Source organism: Marmota marmota, unplaced genomic scaffold (genome assembly GCF_001458135.2).
Source record: "Marmota marmota marmota unplaced genomic scaffold, marMar, whole genome shotgun sequence".
Taxonomy (NCBI): domain Eukaryota; kingdom Metazoa; phylum Chordata; class Mammalia; order Rodentia; family Sciuridae; genus Marmota; species Marmota marmota.
In genome coordinates this window covers 9,891,183-9,914,615 of record NW_025999900.1, presented here as the reverse complement: position 1 = coordinate 9,914,615, position 23,433 = coordinate 9,891,183, and the positions used below count along the sequence as shown (strand labels likewise).

The window sequence follows — 23,433 nt, the reverse complement described above, 5'->3', positions numbered from 1 at the left end:
GCTGTTAAGCCTGCCTGACTCATATCTCTCCATCCTTATCTCAAGGCCTGTTTTCACTTTGGAAGCCATTTCTGATGGGCTCTCAGCTGGGTTGGGTGTACCCTTCACCAGTACCCCTCATGTGCCTGCTTAATCCTTGATTTTCTTATCTGTATCCCAAACTAGATTCCTTGATGATATATCCTTTCTACTCCATATTCCACTCACGAACAACCTAATGTTTGAACATAATACAAGGCAGATATAGGCTTATTAAACACTTATGAGTAGAATGAGATATTTCTGGCAGACTTTAAAATGAATGACTGACCAAATCAAGACCAATATGTGGCTTATTCTAATGCAATATGTGGCTCCTTAATATTTCTAATTTCTGCATTCTACTCTTCAATATGTGACTCTGCTCATATGATCCTTTAATGGTGATCACCTATGTGGCAATAAAGCAAGAGTGTGACTCATCCAAAGAAGAAAATGTGTGTGTGTGTGTGTGTGTATTTTTTCTTTTTCTTTTTATGGCTCTATAATTCTAACTAAGGGAGTTTTCAACCAGTTAACTTCCCTGAAGTGAGGGAGTTTGATCCCTGAGATTTTAACGATGGAAGACATCTAGAAAGCATTCTACTGTCAATCAGAAGAATTTCCAAGAAGCATGTTCATGTACTTGTCAGTAATTGCCTTAAATTTCCAGATCTGATTCTTGTTGGACTACTCTGAGTTCTAGCTATATTTGCAAGTTTAATCACTTTCTTTCCAGGAGTCTACATGGATGAGGTGGGGTATCTGACTACTAAGCATTAGCAGTATGAAGTGTGGTAGAGCAGCTCTGTACAAAGATTCCATGTGAAATTGCTGTGTGTGTTCCATGCGTCAGTGCTTTCTTTTACTGGCTCTGCAGGGATGTATGTGTGATGTTCTTGCTGTATAATTGTTATCAAAACTGCTACTTTGAATACAGAGAGAAAAAAAGACTAGAATAGCTCCCAAAGGAACCAAATTTTGTTTCATGCTTGGGTCTTAATATGCACTTGCATATCTCTTTCCTGGTCAGTTTATATAGTTTGCTTTCTTTAGATTCTATCGCAAGATGCTTATTTAAAAATGGTGACTCTGTTGCTGAGGATACTGATCCTGGGTCCTTACCTTGAAGATGCTGAAAATTTCATTCTTTTTTATTTTTTCAGCATGTAACATATATGACATATCAGCCAGCAATATCTGACCTCATAGCTCTTTAAAAAAAGGATGATGTAATGTCACACGGATGGTATGGAAAGCTGCCCCAGATACAGTAATGAAGAGGGAAAAAAGCAAGTTTCAGGTTTATATACATAGGGTAAAACCACTTTTATTTTTTGAAATACTGTTAAAAATGTTCTGGAGCTAGCAGCAGCAGTATTCCCAGGAACCTAGCAGAAATGCAAATTCTTAGGCCTCGCCCCAGACCTACTGAACCAGAAACTCTGGGTGTGGATTGGCAGTTGTGAATATGACCTCCCAATGGATCTGATAGGTGCTCAAGTTGGAAGACAATTGCATTTCGAGCAAACTCTAGGTTGCTGATGCTGCTCTGTGGGTCATATTTTAATAGCAAGTCACCAAAATGTTATCTGTAGTTATTTGGGGGCATTCGAATAGTGGGTGATTTATACTTCATATATTTTACCTGTACATATTATTTGAATTTTGAACAAAGAACTATATTCAGAGAAAAGAGTAAAGAATTTAAAAATCTTTCACCAAAATCTATATTACTCCTACACCTCTCTGCTGTGCAGGCATAGCCTTTTAAAAACATTGCCAAGAGTAAATCAAAAGGAAACTCATTTATTGTCCCTAAATATCCCTATACCTCCCACATTGTTGTAGATATAAATGTTAAAAAGCAGTGGTGTTAAATGTTGAGGGCAGTAGGAAGGATTTTATTAACTGAAAGTTTTTCAGGGTAGGAATCAGAAACCTAATTGGGTTCAAGATGAGAAAGAACATTTAAAAAAAAAAATCCAAGGCAAATGCTGTGTCAGCCATGACAGAATCCAACTCTTCAATCGCATTCTCAAGCATTACTCTCCTACTGTCTCTGAGATGTGCTTCCTCCTGCCATGGCTCTATCTTCAAGACAGTTCCTCTTTCTCTAGGATAACCATGCCAGCTCTGGGCTCTGCTTCTGTGATTGGCAGCAGCAGCAGGAGGAGTCTTCCTTTTTCCCAACAAAAAGTCTAGGAATGACTCTGATGGGCAGAAACCCACCTCTGAATCTATCACAATGACTCTGGTTGTTTGAACTTGGCCACATGTCCACTTATGAAGATGTCTGGGAATGGTAAAACCTCATCCAAACCAGTGGAGAGGAAAAGATGATTACCTAAAGAAAAGCAAACTTTGGATACAAGAATAAGGGGGCATAGATATAATGGTGAAAGATGGTATTGTGTTATGCAGATTTTCCAGCTCAGTCTTCTCATTGCACTTATTTGGAACCCAGGGTGAAGTGACGTATCCAAGGTCACACATCTAGAAAGCATTCTACTGTCAATCAGAAGAATTTCCAAGAAGCATGTTCATGTACTTGTCAGTAATTGCCTTAAATTTCCAGATCTGATTCTTGTTGGACTACTCTGAGTTCTAGCTATATTTGCAAGTTTAATCACTTTCTTTCCAGGAGTCTACATGGATGAGGTGGGGTATCTGACTACTAAGCATTAGCAGTATGAAGTGTGGTAGAGCAGCCAAGAGTAGAGCCAAGATGTCCCAATTTCTCTGCTGTCTTTTCTTCTCTACCGTGGTATCTCCACCTTCTTGGAAACCAGTAATGAACAAAACATGGAAGCTTCTACAATCCTTGCCTTACTGTTGAAATGTCTTCTTCAACACTATATTTCATATTAAGCTTTAAAGAATCTGTAATTACACATTCATCATCTTTGACTCTCCTACATTGACTTCTCAGGGTAAGAAAACCACATTCCTCCTGTGATAGTAATCCCTGCTGCTCCTTTCCTCTTTGGGGAAACAAGTCAAAACTTGACCAAGTGTGGCTGCTGATCTACTTGGAAGAGTTTTGAGCCCTAACCAGGTGATCCCATGAGTGAGGTGGACATCCTATGGACAGAAAATCTCATGCCAGCCCCGGCTGTCCTTTTAGGGCATATTTCATTCCAAGAATTTGATTAATAGTCTAGTCTGGGTCCTTTCCCCTGGGCGGATATGCTGCTCTCTCAATTTTCCCAGGCCCAGTGATATCCCTCCTGACAGGTACAGGCATGCATCAGAAATCTGGAGGCCTGCCCAAAAAGTATGTCTGCTGTTTGTGAAGGGGCCGTGTAGCAATTACATGAGTAATGCAGAGGCAAGCTCTCCTAAGAGAAATTGAAGCTGGAGGAAGAGGACTTTCCTCCTTGAAGGAAGAGTGTTGGGTGAACTAACTCTTGCCTGGGAAACCTCTGTCCTCTCCTTCCAATCCCCTAAACTCAATTCCTTTCTCTCCAAACATTCTTTCTTGGCTACCTGGCTCTGGCACTCTGCAAGCCATGGAATAAGAAAGAGCTGGCAGGGAGGAAGGAGTCTGCTTGCTCAGAGCAGCTGAGAGTTCTCTTTCGACCGTTCTGGTTCCAGGGAAGGGAGCTGAAGAAACTCTGACATCTGTCCCGTTCTGTGACCAGTGCCTGGCTTCTGGTAGCTCCAGCAGCAGGTAGGAGAAGAATTGCTTAGTCTTACCTTTTGCTTTTCATGGAATATAATCTGAAGACAATTTTCATGTTAAATGTCAGTAGGTTGGACACAGTAGAATCATCAAAATGTTTAAGTAATTTGATTTCTGTCTGTTAACCAGCCCAGACTAGTGAAAGCATTGGTGCTGCTGTTGAAGACTTTCTGTCCCATGATTTCTTCTTTGGGGAGGAGAGGCCTCAAGTTGTCCAATATTATTACAGCCATGGCAGGCATGGCTGAGAAGGAGCTCCCATCTTGAGGAATTAATGCCTGTGTGCTCTGGACTTTAGCTTGTCGTGTGTGTGTGTGTGTGTGTGTGTGTGTGTCTGCGTGCATGCACTGTGTATTATGGAGACACCTTTGTTAGAGTCCTCTCAAAACACAGGTGCTGATCTGCGAGAACACAGGCCCCCTTTATGTGTCACATTTTGCTTTCAATGTTCCTGCTCTAAACATTTCATGAGTTCAACAATGACTTCTTGTAAGACACCAGCATACATTTTTCAGAGTCTGAAAATATCAAGAAGGTGTCCGTTACATGAATATCAGTTACATGTTCACCCTCTGGGTCACAAAAAGAGACATTTATGTATTTTGGGTTCATGCACTTCTTTTATAAAGGATATAACTTAGTAAAACTAGACAAGAGACCATAAAGTGAATGCAATGAGCTGTTGCAGAGTTTGTCATAACCAGATCCCGAGTGCTGTAAAAGTAAAATATGCTGCATGTGTGATAGAAGGAAGTCATAAAGGGAATATGGGAAAGAACAAAGTGAGTTTATATGAAGTTTTAGATCTACTTTTTAAAAGAAAACTAAGTTTGTGGGTCAGCAACCAGGATGTCAATTCTCAGAGAAGATATTTATGAAATGTGTCATTGCATTACTTTTCTAAAAGGACTGAAAGTGAAGTTATCTATTGTTTACCATTGTAGGTACATTTATACATATGTATGAGAGAGAGAGAGAGAGAGAGGGAGCGAGAGAGGGAGAAAGGAGAGACTGAGTTACAAATAGATGCTGAGTTAATTTAAAATACATCACAGTTACCATGTATTCTGCAAATTTTAATCAGAATCTTCTGTATATACACACACACACCCATATATATATTCCATATATGTATATGTATATATATATTCCAGATATGTATATGTACATATATTTTAGTTTTAGTTCAATTATTGTTAGGGAACTCCTGAGGTCACCTAGTTAACCTGAATTGCTTGTGTACTTACCTGCTGGAAGATATATATATTGTTCAATTGGGAAAAACACCTGCTGACAATGAATAGCACCTCTCAAGCCTCCCTGCTTGGCTCAAGCTTTCTTAAAATTCAGTTTTCTGAGGCCATTCCAGTTAATGCACTATTAGATTAGGATCATATTGGTGGCTGCTGAGTTTTCTAGAGGAGGACAGTTCTCTCGACTGAGAGCAGGTGCTGGGCAGGAACCAAATGCCTTCTCTGCCCTGTCCCATCCTCCAAACCCTCTGGAATGAGCTTGACTGGTGTTAGGAGGTAGAACTCCTAGCCCTTCGGAGAACTCTTCTCAGAATGTTTCTCAAGGGACATGCTTCTTCCTTTTGTGTCAGCTCTGATGCTCTGCGGCCTCAGCAAGTGCTAGTAGGCCTCTTTGCATGCTAGCCCTGTGGCCCTGTACTGTCACTGGGGCCTGGCTCCTCAGCTGGTCTGAGGCAGACCCAGAGGCAAGGTTGATAGATGGGACAGTCACCTCATTCCCAGCACATGCTCTTCCCTTGCACTTCTTCCCTACAGCTGCTTCTCATCTTGGTCACTGTAAATAAACACTACTTGCCACTCTGGAAAATGTCTGGTTTGCTACTGATGGTGCCTTAGCTCTGTACATCTCCCAGCTCTGGTGATAAATGCTGTCATTTCACAAAGCAGAAAGAAATCAACAGCAACAATGATAACAGCACCTAAACCTGCCGAGCCCTGGCTCTGAGCCAGGCAATGTGCTAAAGGCTGGGTGTTCTAATGTATACTTGGCAGCGATCCTGTGGGGTAGACTACTGGAATTCTCATTTTACAGAAGAAGAAACTGAGGCTTAGCCTTTTACCTGATGCTAGGAGATCAATCTAACTCTCTACTCCAAAGCACACACCCATGGCCTGCAATGTGCGTGACAAGCAGGTTTAGCTTTGAGAGTTGGCCAAGGGGAGACAGTGCAGGCCCATGAGGAAGGCTCTGAGGCAGCTCCCTCTGGTCTCCCTAGCTCCCCTGCTCTTCTGTGGAGCCCCTGGAAAGGTCTGCTGGAGACCTCCAGGGAGACCAAAGGGCTTGCTCTGCTGCCTGTGTCTTCTCTCTTCAAATGGTCTATCATGCCTGCCTTTGAGGTCTGGCAGCTGACATTTATCCTGATCTTTGTTTATAAACAAGGGCACACATCCTGTTCTCTACTTGCTATTCAATTCGACAGGAGCATATGCTCTACTTCCATTGTGCTGGTGTTTGGGGAGACAGACTCCAACCTGAAGAGGAGTCAGGGAGTGTCCATCCCTGTTCTTTTCCTTTCTTTGACTTTTAGCTAATACACCTCCCAGAACCCACCTAGAACCAAGCAAGAGGAGTTCTCTTTGGGGATGATCTCTGTTTTATCAACTACCATTCCCAGTAACTGAAACTGCTTTCAGAAAGAGTTTGAGAAGTCTCCGGGATGTTTACCCTTAGGATCCACATGCCACGAGTGATGTCCTAGGCTTGTTTCTGAGGGGCAGGCTCATATCCAGATTCCATTTCTGTTTTCAATCTGTAGACAAGTTTTTTGTAATGTTGATCTTGTCTCACAAGATGAGGGATATTAGGGAAGGACTAGGATCAGCCTCAGTGACTGACACTGAGTTATCTACCAGCTATAATTCCTCCAGTCAGAGCAATACAACCCTGAACTGCCATGTCCCATGCTTAGTGGAGTTAGAAGGTGGAGGAAAGGTATGGGATATGTTAAGAAATAGGGGAGGAACTCATGATAAACCCCATTGGTAGCACTTTGGTTAACTTGAGCAGTGCACTCCCACCCCCCATGGCTTCTTAGAAATGACTACTGTATGACTTGGAAATGAATGTAATGAAGCACAACCTTCGTTGATGTTTGGCCTTAGCTGGCTTATTTTCAGTTTCAAAAGGTTTCCTTATGTTGGCATTTTTAAAGAAGAGAATGAAAGAATTGGAGGTTTGAGACAACAAAATGGGAGAAGACTACTATATTCCTGGTACCCTCAATAGCCTCTTTGCATGTGATATAGCATTGCATCATGATAGAACCTGGCCAGATAGAAAGACCCAGTTTGTAGTCGAAGAACCTGGGTTCATAAAAAGTTAAGCTACTAAGTATGGTGGAGGTAGAATACAAGCATAGGACAGAATTCAAAGCAAGATTACTCTCTTTATTCCATACTACCTCCATTATGGTGCCTTGATAATAAGACTCTTCCTAGTGGAAGGAGTGTCCCCAGATGGTTTATCTCATTTAACCTGCATAATCCTGGAGTGTGGATGCATGGAAATGATTTGATCAATAAGAAAATTGAGACTGAGCAGGTGCTTCTGGGCCAATGAAAGCCAGTGCATATTAAAGTTTCCTACTCATCTCAAAGACAGCTGACTTCTGGGGGAAATGGCATTCATAAGAAATTTAATCCCCTGGATTCTAGTCAACAATAAATCTCTCTATATCACTTTAGATTTTCCCAGCCTTGATTTTAGCAGTGTGTTTGTTACATATGCTTTACTTTGTTCTACTCTATCTTAGCCCTGATATTTTCCAAATGGCCATCAGGGCCATTCCTGGTTGCCTTGGATATAGGGTCTGATTTCTGTTTTAGATGACTGACTTCCTAGGGGACTGTCACTTGGCCACACTCTTGGTGTTCTCTCCCAAACACATTTTTTTCATTCTTTATAGCCTGGATAGGATGAGAATTTTTTTCAAATCTTTAAGTTCTGCTTCCATTCAGATCAATAATTCCATATTTAAAATAATTTCTCTCTTCTCATTTCACATAGGTAGTCAAGAAAAGCCAAACTGCCCCTTCAATTTCACTAAGAAATTCCCTCAAATATCCAGTTTCATCACTCACAAATTCCACTTCCAATAAACACTGGACACAAACACTGTTTAGCTATTTCTTTTTTACCATTTTATAACAATGATCATCTTTTCTCCAGTGTCCAGTGACACTTTCCTCACTCCCTCTGGAGCTCATCAGAATGGCCTTGAGCACCCATATATCTACCAACATCCTGTTCAAGACCACTTAGGCATTCTCTAAGAATACTGAGGCTTTCTCTATAGCTCTTCCTTTTCTTCCTGAGTCTTCACAAGAATCATCTGTAAAGATTCATTTTGGAGAGAAACCAAACATTTAGACCCTAGCAGGAAGGTATGCGCTCCTAAGAGGAAATCACTGAGTCAAATAGTATGACACATTTTTTTTAGTTTTATTGACAAATTGGTTGATTCCTTTTCTCAGAAGCCAGTAACAAACACCAACACTTATTTCCTTACAGTCCCAGGCTGGCCTATTCTTTATTAACCTGAATTCTTTTCTTTTTATAGTTCTCTTCAAAAGGTTTGGGGAACTGACCTTAGGCTGCTTTTTCTCCCCATCGTTGATCCTTCTGAGGACTGACACTGAGATATCTACCAGCTATAATTCCTCCAGTCAGAGCAATACCACCCTGAACTGCCATGTCCCATGCTTAGTGGAGTTGAGAAGGTGGAGAAAAGGTATGGGACATGTTGAGAAATCGGGGAGGAACTCATAATAAACCAGCAGTCAGAGCAGTTATGGAACTATTAACCTCTTTGCATGTTGAAAGGAAGGCTAGGATGTGAAATACATTTATTCGTTGATTGGTTTCTGTGGTAAACATCTATAGACAGTCCCAAGTGACCCCCACCTCCTGATCGTAGCACCCTGTATTGTACCTTTCCACATTCTACCAGGTTGTTCTGCGTAGCTAGTAGAATACAGGAGAAGTGATGGTGCGTCTCTTCCAATAATGGAGGTGGCTGCTTCCATCTTGGGCAGTTTCCATGTTGTGAGCAGCACTGTGGAGAAGCTCATGTGATAAAGAACACAGTGGGGACAGAGTTCTACCTGCAGAAGAATCCAAAAGCACACCTCCACCAGAAACCCTGTACATTGGCTCAATTTGTTCCTTGTTAGAGTTTGAATAGATAATAACAGGTAACTGACTCTGTAGAACAAACCACCCCAAACCACGGTGACCAAAAACAACAAACATTTATTGTTCTTTGGGTTAATTGAATAGTTCTTATGTTGGTTTTCCTGGGCTTACACATGTGACTATAGTCAGCTAAAGATTTAAGAGGCCCTCCCAAGGGCAGGGCCTCAAATCGGGGTGGCTGGAGCAGCCAAGAGGGCTGGAGTTCTTCCTCTTGTCATCATGAACTTTATCAAGAGGACATTTGGAGACTCTACAAGGCTTCTTGAAGTCTGGGCTTGGAAGTTGAACAATCTCACTTCTGCCACCTTCTATTGGACAAAGCAAGTAGGAAGGTCATCCTGGATTCAAGGGATAGGGGAATAAACTCTACTTCTTAATGAGAAAATTTTCAAGTAATTTGTCTTCATTTTAAATTGACTAAGTCCACACTTTGGCAACAATTATTACTTATGTAAATCCCATGTGCCAAATGCACTCATTCTTTTCAAAATCCCTGGAGTCTCCTCCTCCTCCTCCTATTCTTCTTTTTATAATATTTTAGCTTTAGGTGGAGACAATTATTTTATTTTTATTTATTTATTTTTATATGGTGCTGAGGATCAAACCCAATACCTCACCCATACTAGGCAAGCATTCTACCACTGAGCCACAACCCCAGACCCCCTGAGTGTCTTCTAATAACCACGCAAGCTCAAAGTGATGATCTAATGATCTGCATTCAGTCCAGACATAGATAAGGCTTCTCGAGTATAGCTCCTCTTCATCCAGAGAGGAAGTTTTCCTTCCAACCTAGCAAGTCTTGGCCTGTTTACTTTCTCTAAACTCTTTACAAATTAAACCATATATCCAGCGTGCAATGAAACAGGGATGAGATAGTCCTGATAGGTATTCATATTAAAAAGTTGGCGTAATAGAGGCAATGCTAGTAATTGGTCCATAGTATTTCTGAAGTCTATCAGGTTCAAGCAGGAAGACTTTGCTTTTTACTCATCCATCTAGGGTTTTGATTCTACCTTCTGAGATGTCTTCTTTTTGAAAATAAATGGCCTATGTGTGCAGCTAAATAATTTTCTCAGCCTGCTTCCTGCCTATGGAAATGTGAGAGCCCAGAAGTCTCCTATCATTTTAAATTTTACTTCAATCTGCTACAACTACTTTAAAAGCTTTGTGGATTTCTCTGCTTCTTATTATTGTATTCTCCATTAGACAAAATCTTCACCCATAATTCTTTTCAGGACAGGCCTCTTACACTGGTGTCGTTCAATAGAAACATAATGCAAACCACAGGTGTAAGCCAGATGTGTAAGTTTTAAAAATCCTAGTAGCCGTGTGTGTGTATGTGTGTTTTGTTGGGGATTGAACCTGGGCTTTTGCATATGCTAGGCAAGAAATCTACCACTCAACCACATTCCCAGCCATAGCCACATTTTTAAAAACAGCAAACAAAAACAGGTAGAAATAATTTTAATAACATATTTTCTTTGGCTCAATAGATCTAAAACATTATTTCAACATATAATCAATATAAAATTATGGATATGATATTTTACATTTTGCATCCTAAGATTTTTTTAAATCCAGTGTATATTTTATACTTAAACACATCTCAATTCAGACTGGCCATATTTCAACTGCCCAGTAGCTTCATGTGGCTAGTGGTTACCATATTGGACATCCCAGCTCTAGGTTACTGAGCTATTTTAAGATTAAGCTTCTATGAATTTTAGAAGCCTTTTTATCTAGTTGAGAAGGCTACTCAGCACTACCCAAAGTCTTTTATTAGTGTTCCTAATAAAAGGTCTTACATCCACCCCTTTGATTAACTTTTACCTTGAGGTCATTTCTTACTCTGAGAATCGTTTACCATCTGGAGAGAATGAAGATGAAAAACAGTTTTAGTTCCAACCCAGCAAGTTCTGGTCCCTCCTCATTTCTTCTACATTCTGTTTGCAAACTAAATTGTTCCTTCTTCAGCTCACACCTCTTCCTGCATATTTAGTGTTCTGTCTGAAAATCTCTTTAGACAGACTCACAGACTTATTACATAGATCTTTTTTTAAACTTACAAGTTACCACAGGTGGCAGTTTTGCTGATTGTTGCACCAATATGGGTTGCCTTTTTCCAGCTTCCGAAGACAATTTCTTCACTGTCTTCCAGTCTCTGCCCACTGTCTGGTCCCAAAGCTAATGCCACATGTTTTGCATTTTTGTCCTGGCAGTACCCCATTTTAGTTTTTTTTTTTTTTTTTTTTTTTTAGTGATCTGTTGCAGAAAAACGAACACCTCCAACACTTAGTGACTTAAAACAACAGCAATTTATTACTTCTCATGAGCTATGGGCTGACTGGCTAATTTAATCACTTCTGGTATTATACAGGCTTATTCATATGACTGCCTCCAGCCGGAAGATTGACTGGGGCTGGGCTCAGCAGGGTCAGCTGGCCTCTCTTTCTCTGAGTGTTCTTTCATCCTTAAGGAAGCTAGACTTTCTCACATAATGGCAGCGATGTTCTAAGAGTACAAGTCTCAATGTACAAACACTTGCCAAGTCTCTACATTATCAGTTCTGAGAACCCCATTGGCCAAGGTGAATCCCACAACAAAGCCCAGAATCAATATGGAAAGAAACCGCACAAGGGCATGGATCCTGATAGTCATGTCTAGTTGAGGAATAATTAGTGTAAAGCCTTCCAGTCTATTTCCTATAGGCATGGTGTGCGTTACCCAGGATATTTAATATAAGCCCTTTTTAGAACAGTCCTGCTGCTCTGCAATCTGTCCAAAGTCCCACAGGCAGTTACTAGAATTCTGTTCCAAAATTGCTTTTCCTTTATATCTAGAAAGATTCCATGTTGCTTGTTCTAGTCACAGTCCAATAAGGAACAAAGAATTGAGTAGATGGGTCCTGTTTTCTGGGAGAGGTGTGACTTGGAATTCTACTACAGTGGAAGTAACCTGGGTAATTCCCACACAGAGACCTGACATTGTCCCTTGCTGTAGGTTCACTGAACACCTGTTCCATCATGGTCTTTTTCTTCTAGAGAGGAGAGTTGCCCTTCTTTAACAGAAACTGTTAACCTTTAGCATTCATGGCTGAGCCTATACTTTTTCTGTGAAAAGAGGTCACCTGGCATGAGCAGACAAGACAAAGTGAAGTAAGAGGACTGGAGATCTGAGTGCCAATTTTCCTTTCCATATTTTATATTAAAAGTTCTGTGATTTTTACAGAATATCAAATTTCCTGTGAAAGAAATTGGCTAACATTTTTTTCAGCACTTGTTATGTGTCAGATATTGTATAAAATCTTGAACTATTTTATCTCATTTAATCCTCAAAGCAATCTGTTTAACAGATGAGGAAATGAAGCCCAGAGAAACTACTTAACAGTCCAAGGTAACACAGCAAGTAATGGGGAGATTGAGAGCCTGAACTCAGGCAGCCTGGCTCTGAGGGCCATTAATCACTGTCACACAGTTTTCTTCATACAAGGAAGGCAAGAGAGACAAGGAGAGAAGAAAAGGAAGGCATGGGTTATAGTAGGAGTGAGGCAGCTGTCCAGATTTTGTGTATGTTCTCTTCAAGAATTTGGTTCTTTGGGTTTTTGTATAAACTGTGTTTATAGGTCCCTGACTTCTGTCTGGTGCCTTGCTTTCCCAGTTAGGAAAGCATTTTTTTTTTCTAGTTTATCTCACTCATATCTGAACTGAGCTTGGTAAATCCACAATACTCTAATGTCTTGTAGAAATAATGGCCTGGTGGCCCTGAATCCTGGCCAGAGAGTACACTGTGTCCCCTAAGACCTCAGCAGGACACTTACTACCCTAATGGAGAACACACAGCCCCATTAAAAAGTAGTTACTCTGGTTCTGCTGCTGTCGTATCAAGATGTATGACATGTGAATGAGCCAGGTTTGCAGGAAGAAAAAACAAAGCAGCTCATAGTCACAATTGACTCTCTTAAAATCTACCCAAATGTTGCTAAAGTTGCACTTTAAAGGCTTTTGGCAATGATGCATTTTGGGAAATGATGGGGGAAATGTTAAAGATGTAAATTCAGGTGGAGGTAATATAATGTAATATGCTTGTAAAGAGGAAAGTTTTGAATGGAGCCAGGATGTGCTACTTCATCATTTTTTAGCTTAATTTTTGTTTGCATTGACACAGAAAGGCTTGGGACATTAGTGTGTCTTCAGCTAACAGAGGGAGAAGATTTATGAGGTTAAAGAATTCTGGAGGCCATAGAGGATGCTTCGTAGTCATCGTTAGGTATGAGTCACGTATACCTCAAGCACTTTGAGTTGGAAGCCCTCAGCGTGACCAGTGAAACACATTGTTCTTACTTTAATTTCCATTGCAGATGTCAACAACCTCAAATGGATTTTGTAAATTAGGAAGTATCTTTGATATTTCAAGGATTTTGGCCATGAATACTCAATTAGTCTGTTTTTTTTTTTTTTTTGTTACTATGATGAAATATGTGAGGCAGGATTATGTTATTTAAAAAAGGTAGCTCACACACTTTTGGAGGTTCAAGGCCATGGCCTGGCATTAGTTGAGCTCTGGTAAGGGCCTTCTTTGCTGTGTCACATCATGGCTGGAGTATGAGTGTGAGGAAAAGCTCATGTTGCAAAACAGGAAGCTAGAGGGATGTAGGTCCCATGATCCCTTCCAAGGGCATGTGCACCATTGACCTAAGGACCGCCCAGGAAGCCTCCCCTCTTAAGGGCCTCCTCACCTCCCACATCCCCACACTGAAAGCCAAGCTCCCAACACATAAACCATTGTGGAGACAAAACACACCCAAACCTTTGGAAATACAGGGAAACTTGCCAGCTAACCAGGGTCGCTTGGCATTAAGAAGGCTGGTTCCTTAGACAGCTTCCCTTTCCCTTCTTCATAGCACTATCCATATCCTCTGTCCCCAAATTTAGATGACTTAGAATCTGCTACATGCTGAATAATCTCTCCATGCCATCTCCAGTCTTGCTGCCTCATTTGGGATGCATTTACATCATTTTCAATAAACATCCTTTGGAAATTTCTAGTAAGAAACATTCTAGAATGCTAGTCATGATTTATCTTGTATGATTTTAGCTCTGTTTTAAGCCATTTATTTCTCCCTTCTGCATTGTCAGTTTCATGGGATTGGGATATGTCCTCTGCACTATCTTTCCATACCGTAGATTCCTAGTTTAAGCAATCTTTAATTTTTGGCTTGTCACTAATTATATTAATAAAGGGGAAGGCCACGCATCCTGCTTAACTGATACGTATCATGGAGCCCAAATGTTGTTTTTGTTGCTTTTCATTAGGTTATGATTTCTAGTCACGTCCTTATCATTAAAATAATAGAGGTTTCCTTTTGCTTATTTGTCAGTTTGGGTAATTGTGGCACCTCTGATGTAGATTCTTTCTGGATGTGCCACAGAATGGAAAGCACCTGTTTCAAAGCATCATGTGTGGGTGATAGCTCCTGCTTGACTCTCTGGGCCAGGCAGCCCTATTTTACCAGCTAGCAGTAGGCTCCTCTGATTTGACTCACCAAAGAGAGAACTGAAGGAAGCCAAGGAGCAAAGCAGGAATGAAAGAAAAATGAGCAGTTTTGAGTCAGGCCAGAGTAAGGTTTTCCTGGTCTGGAGATAAACTGCAATGTCAGCAGCTGAGAAATGAAGCCGTGAGCTGTCACTCACCCTAGCACTCTCAAAAGCACTTTTTCCCCCCTAGATAGATTTATGAAGATGTTGAAGAGGATAGCATAGACGACGCTTGCCCAAATTTGTTTTATAGTGTTTCTTTTAAAATTTAGACAGCAGCTGCCTGACATTTTAATTGAGCTGTTCCAATCCTAACCAAGATGCCAATCAGCCACTGGCACCTGGGACCATACCTCTTGTTTCTCTTCAGGTCCTAAAGCTTAACGCTGGCTCCTGGGAACAGGTTTCTGCGAGAAGTTCTGTCTTCAGGCTCAGACTTGAGTTGGGAATGGTTCTTCTGGTGGCTGACACCACTCTGACAGGGAAGCAGAGCCCCTTACCTAAAGGCTGGGTTGGACCTACACTGTTCATGTATCATTTCTTTATGTTAACAAATATTTTTTGGCCAGGCACAGTGGTGCATGCCTGAAATCCCAGCAGCTCAGGAGGCTGAGGCAGGAGGATCTCAAGTTCAAAGCCAGCTTCATCAATGGCGAGGCACTAAGCAACTCAGTGAGACCCTGTCTCTAAATAAAATACAAAATAGGGCTGGGAAAGTGGCTCAATGGTCAAGTGCCCCTGAGTTCAATCCCCAGTTCCCCCAAAAAATAAAAAACCCAAATATTTTAAAAACATTTATCATATTTTAAGTTTTCCATTAATTGGCTGTGTTAGGTCCATTCTTTTGTATAACAAACTGGGCATGTCTTCAAGAAAGGAAGGAGGCTCACAGGTCAGGGGACAAGGACAAAGGAGCTGTCCACACAGGATATCAAGCCTGATGGAAGGAAGGGTTTCTGGTAGATTCTGAGGGGCGATGACTCCCAAATCTGTATCCACAGCTCTCAATTCTCTCTAGAGCCCCAAATCCATTGTACAATTTCCATATGGCTGTATCCACTTAAGTCCCAAGGGGGACCTAAATCAGCATGTCAAAACCTGACTCCATCCTTTCTTCTTCTTTGTCCCCACTCACACCTTCTCCTTCCTCCAAGTCTTTTTTGAACTTCTCTCCACTTTACCTACCAGTCACCAGATCCCCTATATTTTGTCTCATAAATTTTTCTGCTCCAAGTCCTACTGTTCCTGTCTTCTTTGTGACTCAGTGTCTTCACACAACCAAAGGGAGTGGCCTTTTTTATTGCCCTTTCTGCCTCCATCTCTTATTTCCTCTTCCATACTACTGCTAAAATTAACTAGGTCAACTCCAGTCTGGTCACCATTCTCCTCTAAAATCCCTGCCCTTAACAATCTGCCATATCTACAGAATAAAGTCTAAATTCTTCAGTGCACCCGCCAGAACCTGTCTCCATCTGAAATCCAACCACCCTACCTGACAGTGGCCTCCTCTGGAACGCAAGTCTTAGTGACTTTGCTTATACTCTTTCCTCTGTGTGAAATGACATTTTTCTACCTATCCCACTCTCCACTGTTCCATCAAACCTATCAGAAGTATCACCTCCTCTCCATACTTTCTCCAGCTCCCCCAGGCCAACATATCAGCCCCTAGAGCACTTCACACAAAGCCACCCTTGTGCCTGTGACCAAGATATTCAGCTTGGAGCCTACACATAGCAAGTGCTCAGTGATGTTTACTATTGGATGAGCAGGTAGGAACGGGGCTCCAAAGAATGACAGAAAGTATCAGAAAGGAGAAGAGAAAACACTGAACACCAAGGTAAAACAGCAAGATGTGTTCATTTACAACCACCAGACTGGAAAAGACTAAAAAAGACTTACTGTCCAGTGTTGAGGTTGAGGGAGGACAATTGCCAGTGTCCTTTGCTGCTGGAAGTTTGGACACTGGTAGAGACTTTGTCTAGGAAAATTTTGACAGGATGCATCAAAGCCTTTAAAAAGATGACAGAATTTGACCCAGCACTGTTTTGAACAATTCTTCTTAAGCATCATTGTCAGATTCTTCCCTTATCTAAAGATCCTTGTTTATTTCAGCAATAATGTAGTGACATGTGAAATGTCAAATTATAGGCCATTGTAAACCAGAGCATGTTTTTTCACTCTGGACTATTAAACAGACATTAGAAATGATAATGTGGGTCTGTATTTACAAATGCGTAGGATGATACTTGTGATATAGTATAGAATGGAGAGGTCAGTTATAAAAAATATATGTACACCATGATTTCACCTATAAATCAAGAAGAATACATACCATAATGTTAACTGTGCTTATTCCTAGTTAATGGTATTCTTTACATTTTCTGAATGAAATGAGCAGGAATTCGTTATATAATGAGAAACACACGCACGTGCGCACACACATGCACACGCCATAAAGCTGTTTCTATTAAGGGAAAGAGCAGGGAAGGAAGAAATCAGTCACAGCACTTAGCCACCTCACCCTAAATTCCAGTTCCCAGCTTCACAATAGCCTCAGGGCAGCCTGGCTTGGGTGGACACTTAGGCAGAAGAGAGACAAATGTGTCCCATACCTACCTTAATATTCAAAGGAGCCAAAAATCCATTTGAGGATATCTGAAAGACACTGGGGGCTAAAGCAGCTAGTGACCCTGAATAATTCATAGATCTTTTCAAAAGTCTACTATAAAGGAAAATCATTTAAAAGCAGTGTGATCTAACAGGAATTCCAGTCTGACTGAGCTAAAACAGAGCAGGGCAGCTGGGAGCAGCTCCAGGGGCTGATGACCTCCTCCTCTTCCAGTCTCCCACCAGCACATTTGAGCTCATAGAGAGCCTGCTGCTTTCCATTCAGTTAGAAGTGCTCCAGCAACAGTGTTTGTTGAAAACACAACCCAGGGGAAGCCAAAAGGGGCAGACTGGGCATTGTGGTGGTGACAGTGCTAAGTGGGGACCTGGGGAGTATGACTCCACATTTGACTCTGGATCCTTCCCCAGACCCCTGGGCTGGGCGACAAGTGAGGAGACGCCTTTCCCTTGGCTCTAGAGATCAGGGCCACTCTGCCTCCAGCTGCTCTGTGCAGCTTGGAGCCACACAGCCCTTGCCCAGCCATGGAAGTCACCCTATCCTTCACTGCTCCTTCCCCTGCAAGGCAGCCTCAGGCTCCTGGTGTCGCTGGAACAGCTTCTCCCCTCTCCAGCCCCTCAGCCCTCCCTGCAGCGGTTTCAGTGACCAGAAGGCCTGGGCCTTAAGGATGTGTGTGGAGAGCACCCAGCCTGCTCTGTGTTCACAGCCCGCGCCAGCCCTGCCTAGTGACACATGCCATGTCTTCCCCCACCTCCTGCCTCTGTAGTGCCCCCTCCCTTGGCTGCCCAAACTCATAAATCTGGAGGGCCCCTGAGGCTGGCCCTGGCAGCCGTTTAGCTGAGCCTGTCCCCAGAGCAAATTGTCTGGGAGCTCTGCCAGCTCCTGAGGAAAATCTGCCCTGTGAACAGGGAAGAAGCCTCTTTCCTACTTGCTGTTAATCACGTTACTCACAGGAGAGAGATCTGTGTTTCCTTCCTTTCCCACAAGTCCCCGTACTCAAGCCCCTACTTGTCCAGAATCCTGGAGGAGACGAGAGCAGAGGTGAACAGGTGGTGGATGACTGTCCAAAATGTGGAGGAAAAAGTAAAATACATGTTCTAAAAAGGGGCCCGATGTTTCAAAAAGCCAAGGCAACTTATTAAACAGAAGAAAAATAACCATCTTGCTTGACTGGAAAGTTTATGGCAGCCCATGATGACTGCTCTCCCCCTTCCCCAAACAAATCATCCTGCGAATGTCTTTAAAAAGCAAACTGTAATTAAAGTCTGCTGCCTATGAGGTTGATTTCCCTGTGATGTTTCTAAGCTAATTTGATTGTCTCTGCCTCAACTTGTCCTCTCAATTTGGCCTTCTCTCTCTTCTCACCCTTTCCTTCAGGCCGTGGTCTTTTTCTTTATTTCATTCTAGGCTTTGAGCATTCTCAATCTCAAAGAGAGTGGAGGCCAGTGGCCACGGTGTGACTATGAAAGATCTGGATTTGCAAGTTAAGAACAACAACAACAACAAAATCATGTTTAAAAAAAGTCAGGCATGGACAAGGGAGTCCTCCTAGTAATGAGTTCAGGAAGTTATGCCTTGACATCACTGCCCACCTTTATTCTAAATGTTTAAGCAAGTCCTCCTCAGGAATTGCCTCTAGGGATAGTATACCAGGCACACAAGGGAATCCATCACCATACTTTAATTTTGTCCCCTCTTGACACTGTTCTTTTCTTCATCAGGCTTGGCTCTAAATTACAAATTCTAATTGGAAAAAAAAAATCACTCTAGAAGGACAAACATTTGCTACCAATAACTATACACAGGTGTGTGTGTTTTAAATAAGCCTTGAGGGCAACCCCATAAAAACAGAGCAATGCTGGAGTCAGGCAGAGCACCCTGAGTGGTGCTCTGTTTTGGAAGAGAGCTTCAGTTGGATGTCTAAGTTCAGAAAAGTTGTGTGTTGTTTATTTTTTAATCATTCTTCTTACTGTGAAGGTTGGCTGTTGTGACGTGGGGTGCATACCAACATTTATTGGGTAAGGCTTCTGAGAAGCCCAGCTTTGAGCTGAGCATTTTAGATGCAATCTCTCCCGTGATTCTCCTCCCAGCCTGTGAGAAAACAGGCTTTGAGAGGCAGCAAACCTGAGGAAGGCCCAGGATTTGGACCCATTTTGCCAACTCCAAAGCCCAGTTTTTCAACTCACCAACCTGAGGCCGGTCTCTTGTTTTCTTTGTGCTCCTACCATCCCAGGTTGTTTAGTGAGTCAAATAAAACACAGTGCAAGAAACACATCTCAATTGCTCAGCAATTAACAAACTGTCCATATGTTCCTTTTATGACATTTCTCCTTAATGCTCAGTATTCCTATTCCTTTTTCTCCACCAGGAATTATTTCCCTCTTTTTCCCCTGGCATATTATGAGTGATCTCTAAAAGATATCCAATAAATACTTTATTACTATAGATTTTTGCTTTAGCCAATAGCTTTATTTGTAGATGTTTCTGACTTGCCTCATAAAAAGAGGATCTCATCACTGATGTACCACAGGCAGTGCAAGTGATTTTCTGTGTGTACCCTCTGAGAAATCTGAATACATAAACACATCATATCCTGTGTTTACCAGCTCTATCAAAAATGTCTATAATTGGTCTCCTTCTCTAGTACTGGGAAATCTGCCTGTCCCTCAGGGATTATACCTCCATGGCCCTCCATAGATTTTCTTATTTTTTTAATATATATATATTTTTTGTAGTTGTACACAATAACTTTATTTTAATTATTTATTTATTTTTATGTGGTGCTGAGGATCGAACCCAGGGCCTTGCACTGAGCCATAACCCCAGCCCAATGGCCCTTCATAGATTTTCTATCTTTTTCAGTTTCCACCTTCTCCTGCCAACCTGTACAGGGACAATGTCTATGATATCTGTTTCATTCACCTAATGGTTTCTTTATACCGTCCCTGACCTTTCTGGATCATGTGAGCCCTACTTTACTAGGAGGACTGTTGAGGCACTGGCTGGCTCTTCACTCTCTCTTCGCAGCCCAGAGTGAAGTTTGCAGGGCTGCTTGGAAAAGACTGTTAACTTAGTTGCTTTATTACCTCTAACCCTGTTCAAATTCCCCAAGTGGCCCTACTACTTTCTAACCTCCCAGGTGGCTATTTCCAGTTAAATTTATAAAACAAGAAACTGATGTTCTCCAAACAGAATAGAGACAGAGACAGATTTTTAAGTTACTAATAATTTTTGGCCTTAACAATGTTTTTTTGTTTTGTTTTGTTTTTTGGGGTGGTGCTGGGGATCAAACCTAGAACCTCAGGCATGCAAGGCAAGTGCTCTACCACCCAGCCACATCCCTAATACAACTATAGTTTTTTATGTATAACCTCGGTGGTAGTTTTTGTGCCAGGTTTCCCAAAAGAAAAAGACTATGACTGATTCAGATAAGATAGTGTCAGAGTCCAATGGCCATGAGATGACATGAGGAAGAGGAAAATCCTGATTGTGGAAATTCTTCAAGGTTAAGGGATAAATGTGGATAATCCACTTCAAATTATGAGGATAGCAAAATATGAGGATAGCCTTCCAGCAGTTACTAGGAAGCATGAGTATTTTTTGTAGGTTATAGAACACATTACATTACAAACCATTAGTGCTTCCGATAGAGAAATGTAAGAGATTGGGGGTACCATTATGTCACCATTTTATAGATGGGGAAACCAAAACAAAAAGAAGTTACATTTCTTGGAAGAGAAAAACATTGGTTAAAAACTAGGATTCAGATTGTAGTTCTTATAAGGAAATGATAAATCCAATCTATATGTTTTCTACTCTCTTGATAATAGTACTTCACAGTACGTATGTACACAGGAATCATATGATCCTTCCAATCACTTCAGTCCTCTTCAATGCAGGACTAGAAATGAAGAGCATTGGGCTTTGGGTTTTACCTCTATGATAATCTCTGTCTCTGAAGTCTAGCCATGTTATCCTTCAAGTTCCTCATCTTTAAAGCATTGGCCTGGAGCTGGGTGGTGGTAGATAGATAATAATTATTCATATGAAGGTGTTATGTGTTGTGGCAATTTAATTAATGTTTATAAAGTATTTGGAGATCTTCAGATGAAAGGTGCTTGATCCAAGAACAATTATCATAGGATCCTTCCCACATTCTGCTCTAGATTTGGGGTCCAAAGTGAAAAGGGTTAACCTAGGGTCTGGGAAGCCCTAGCACCATTATGCATTATGATGGAGGGTATAGAAATCACCCTCCACTCCTCATGTAGAGAGATGGCTTATTTTGGTTGCTGAAATGCTGCCACAAATCACTATAACCCCAGGAAAAAATGTCCTATCATCCATCAAAGACTGCCACTGGGGAATTTTCTGCCTCAACAACGCCTTGTTCTCAAAGCTGGTTCTTGCAAGGAAGTCGCAACTGCCTTCAAATCACTGCTGTAAGATTCATAAAAAGAACTTAAGTCTTCGGGAGGCGGCATGAACTGGTGTGTTCTAGTAAACGTGTAGGAGAAATGTTGGCAGAAGGAGAAATCTGCATGTCTCCCCTTCTTCCTCATTTCTGGAACCTACTCAGTTCTGTGACCAGAATGAATGGAACAAAAGCAATGACTGGGTCTTAGTGGTGAGGCCACCGTGGGCCCCCGGAGCTCCTGTCCTCACTGCCGCGGTGTTCCTAGGATTGGTCACTGAGGCACCTTGGAGACCTCCTCCTCCCCAGCTCTGAGAGCGGATGTTCAGAGCAGACTGGCCATTCAACGTCAGATGAGGAGGCTTTCTACCTGCATTCTCAAAGTCAGGAGTGCCCTGACAGGCACAGTGGCCAGGAAGGAGTCTCTGTGCCAGCTTTCCCAAGACGTCCCTGCAGAACCAATTGGATCAGGATCACCTTGGAAACCTACTGAATGTGGGGCCCATGACTGAATTTTAACCAGCTCCCCACATTTCTCTGAAGTGTCCCCATCCTCTGACTCATGCCTTGTTAAGACCAGTCATGACAAAAAAAATGGTCCCAATGACTGAAACAGGCTGGGAGTTCTGATTTCCTGAGCAGAGCCATTCCTGCCAGATGGCATATTCGGTAGCTGCTACCTAATTTGAGAAAATGTCTTCTCAGAACCTCATCAGAGAAGACTGAAGGACTGATTCTTTGGGCCATGCCTCCCAGCCTATTCAACTATTTAATACCTACCATGAATACCTGGGCCACGTTTTTCCCCCCTGATAGCTGATTTGGCTTTACAATGTAAGGTTTGGATAACAAAGGCTCAAGACAAATGTTCTTACATTCAGGGGAAGTTAGGACTTATTTGGCCAATGTTCTTGGCTATTTCCTGAATCTCTATTTTTTTTAAATTTTCTTAAAAACTTTTATTTGTTCTTTTTAGATATGCATGACAGTAGAGTATATTTTGACTTATACATTCATGGAGTATAACTTATTCTGATTAGGATCCCATTCTTGAGGTTGTACATGACACAGAGTTTCACTAGTGGTGTATTCATATATGAACATAGGAAAGTCATGTCCAATTCATTCTACTGTCTTTCTTATTCCCATCCCCACTCCCTTCCCTTCATTCCCCTTTGTCTAATCCAATGAACTTCTATTCCCCCCACCGCCTTTGTTGTGTGCTAGCATCTTCATATCAGAGAGAACATTCAGCTTTTGGATTTTTGGGGGACTGGCTTATTTCACTTTGTGTGATAGTCTCCAGGTCTATCCATTTACTGGAAAAAGGTCATAAAGTTATCCTTCTTTATCTCTGAGTAATACAACGCTGTGTATATGTACCAAATTTTCTTTATCCATTCATCTGTTGAAGGGCAGCTAGATTGGTTCCATAGCTTAGCTATCATAAATTGAGCTGCTATAAACATTGAGATGGTTAAGTCAGTGTAGTATGCTGATTTTGAATCCGTAGGTTATATCCTGAGGTGAATCTCTATGTTTTAAAATGAAAGAAGGATTTAAGTATAATTAAGAGGTTCTCTCATGGCCCAGGACTAAGTCTGGGTACAAATCAGTTAACTTGGTCTTCAGCCTGGGCTCAGACTTCTCTGGAATTCTATCCTGTCACCCCTTTGTGCATGTCCTGCCTTTCTCATCTTTCATATCTGTGTTCTATCATCTTTGCAATGGAGGCCCATCTCTCCTCTCATGTCCTGATTGGAGGCAAGAGGGATTTAAGCTTTCTCAGCTCCTATGCCTATTGAGTGTAGGCTGATAGAGCACTAACTATGGGATATCAGGGAAGTCATATACCTCTCTGAGGCTGGTGACTTTCTTTGGGAACATGAGAAGAATAATTCTTACCTTGCCAGGATTAAATTAGATGATG

General features: G+C 41.7%; 1 protein-coding gene across 1 annotated transcript in view; it reads left to right on the top strand.

Annotated features, from left to right (window-relative positions):
• The first annotated feature begins 3,356 nt into the window (after positions 1–3,356).
• Positions 3,357–23,433, top strand: part of Frmd6 (FERM domain containing 6) — a 239,802-nt gene continuing 219,725 nt past the window's right edge. The window contains exon 1 of the mRNA XM_048798591.1: positions 3,357–3,691. The gene's annotated coding sequence lies outside the window, so the exon portion shown is untranslated. The remainder of the gene's footprint in view (positions 3,692–23,433) is intronic.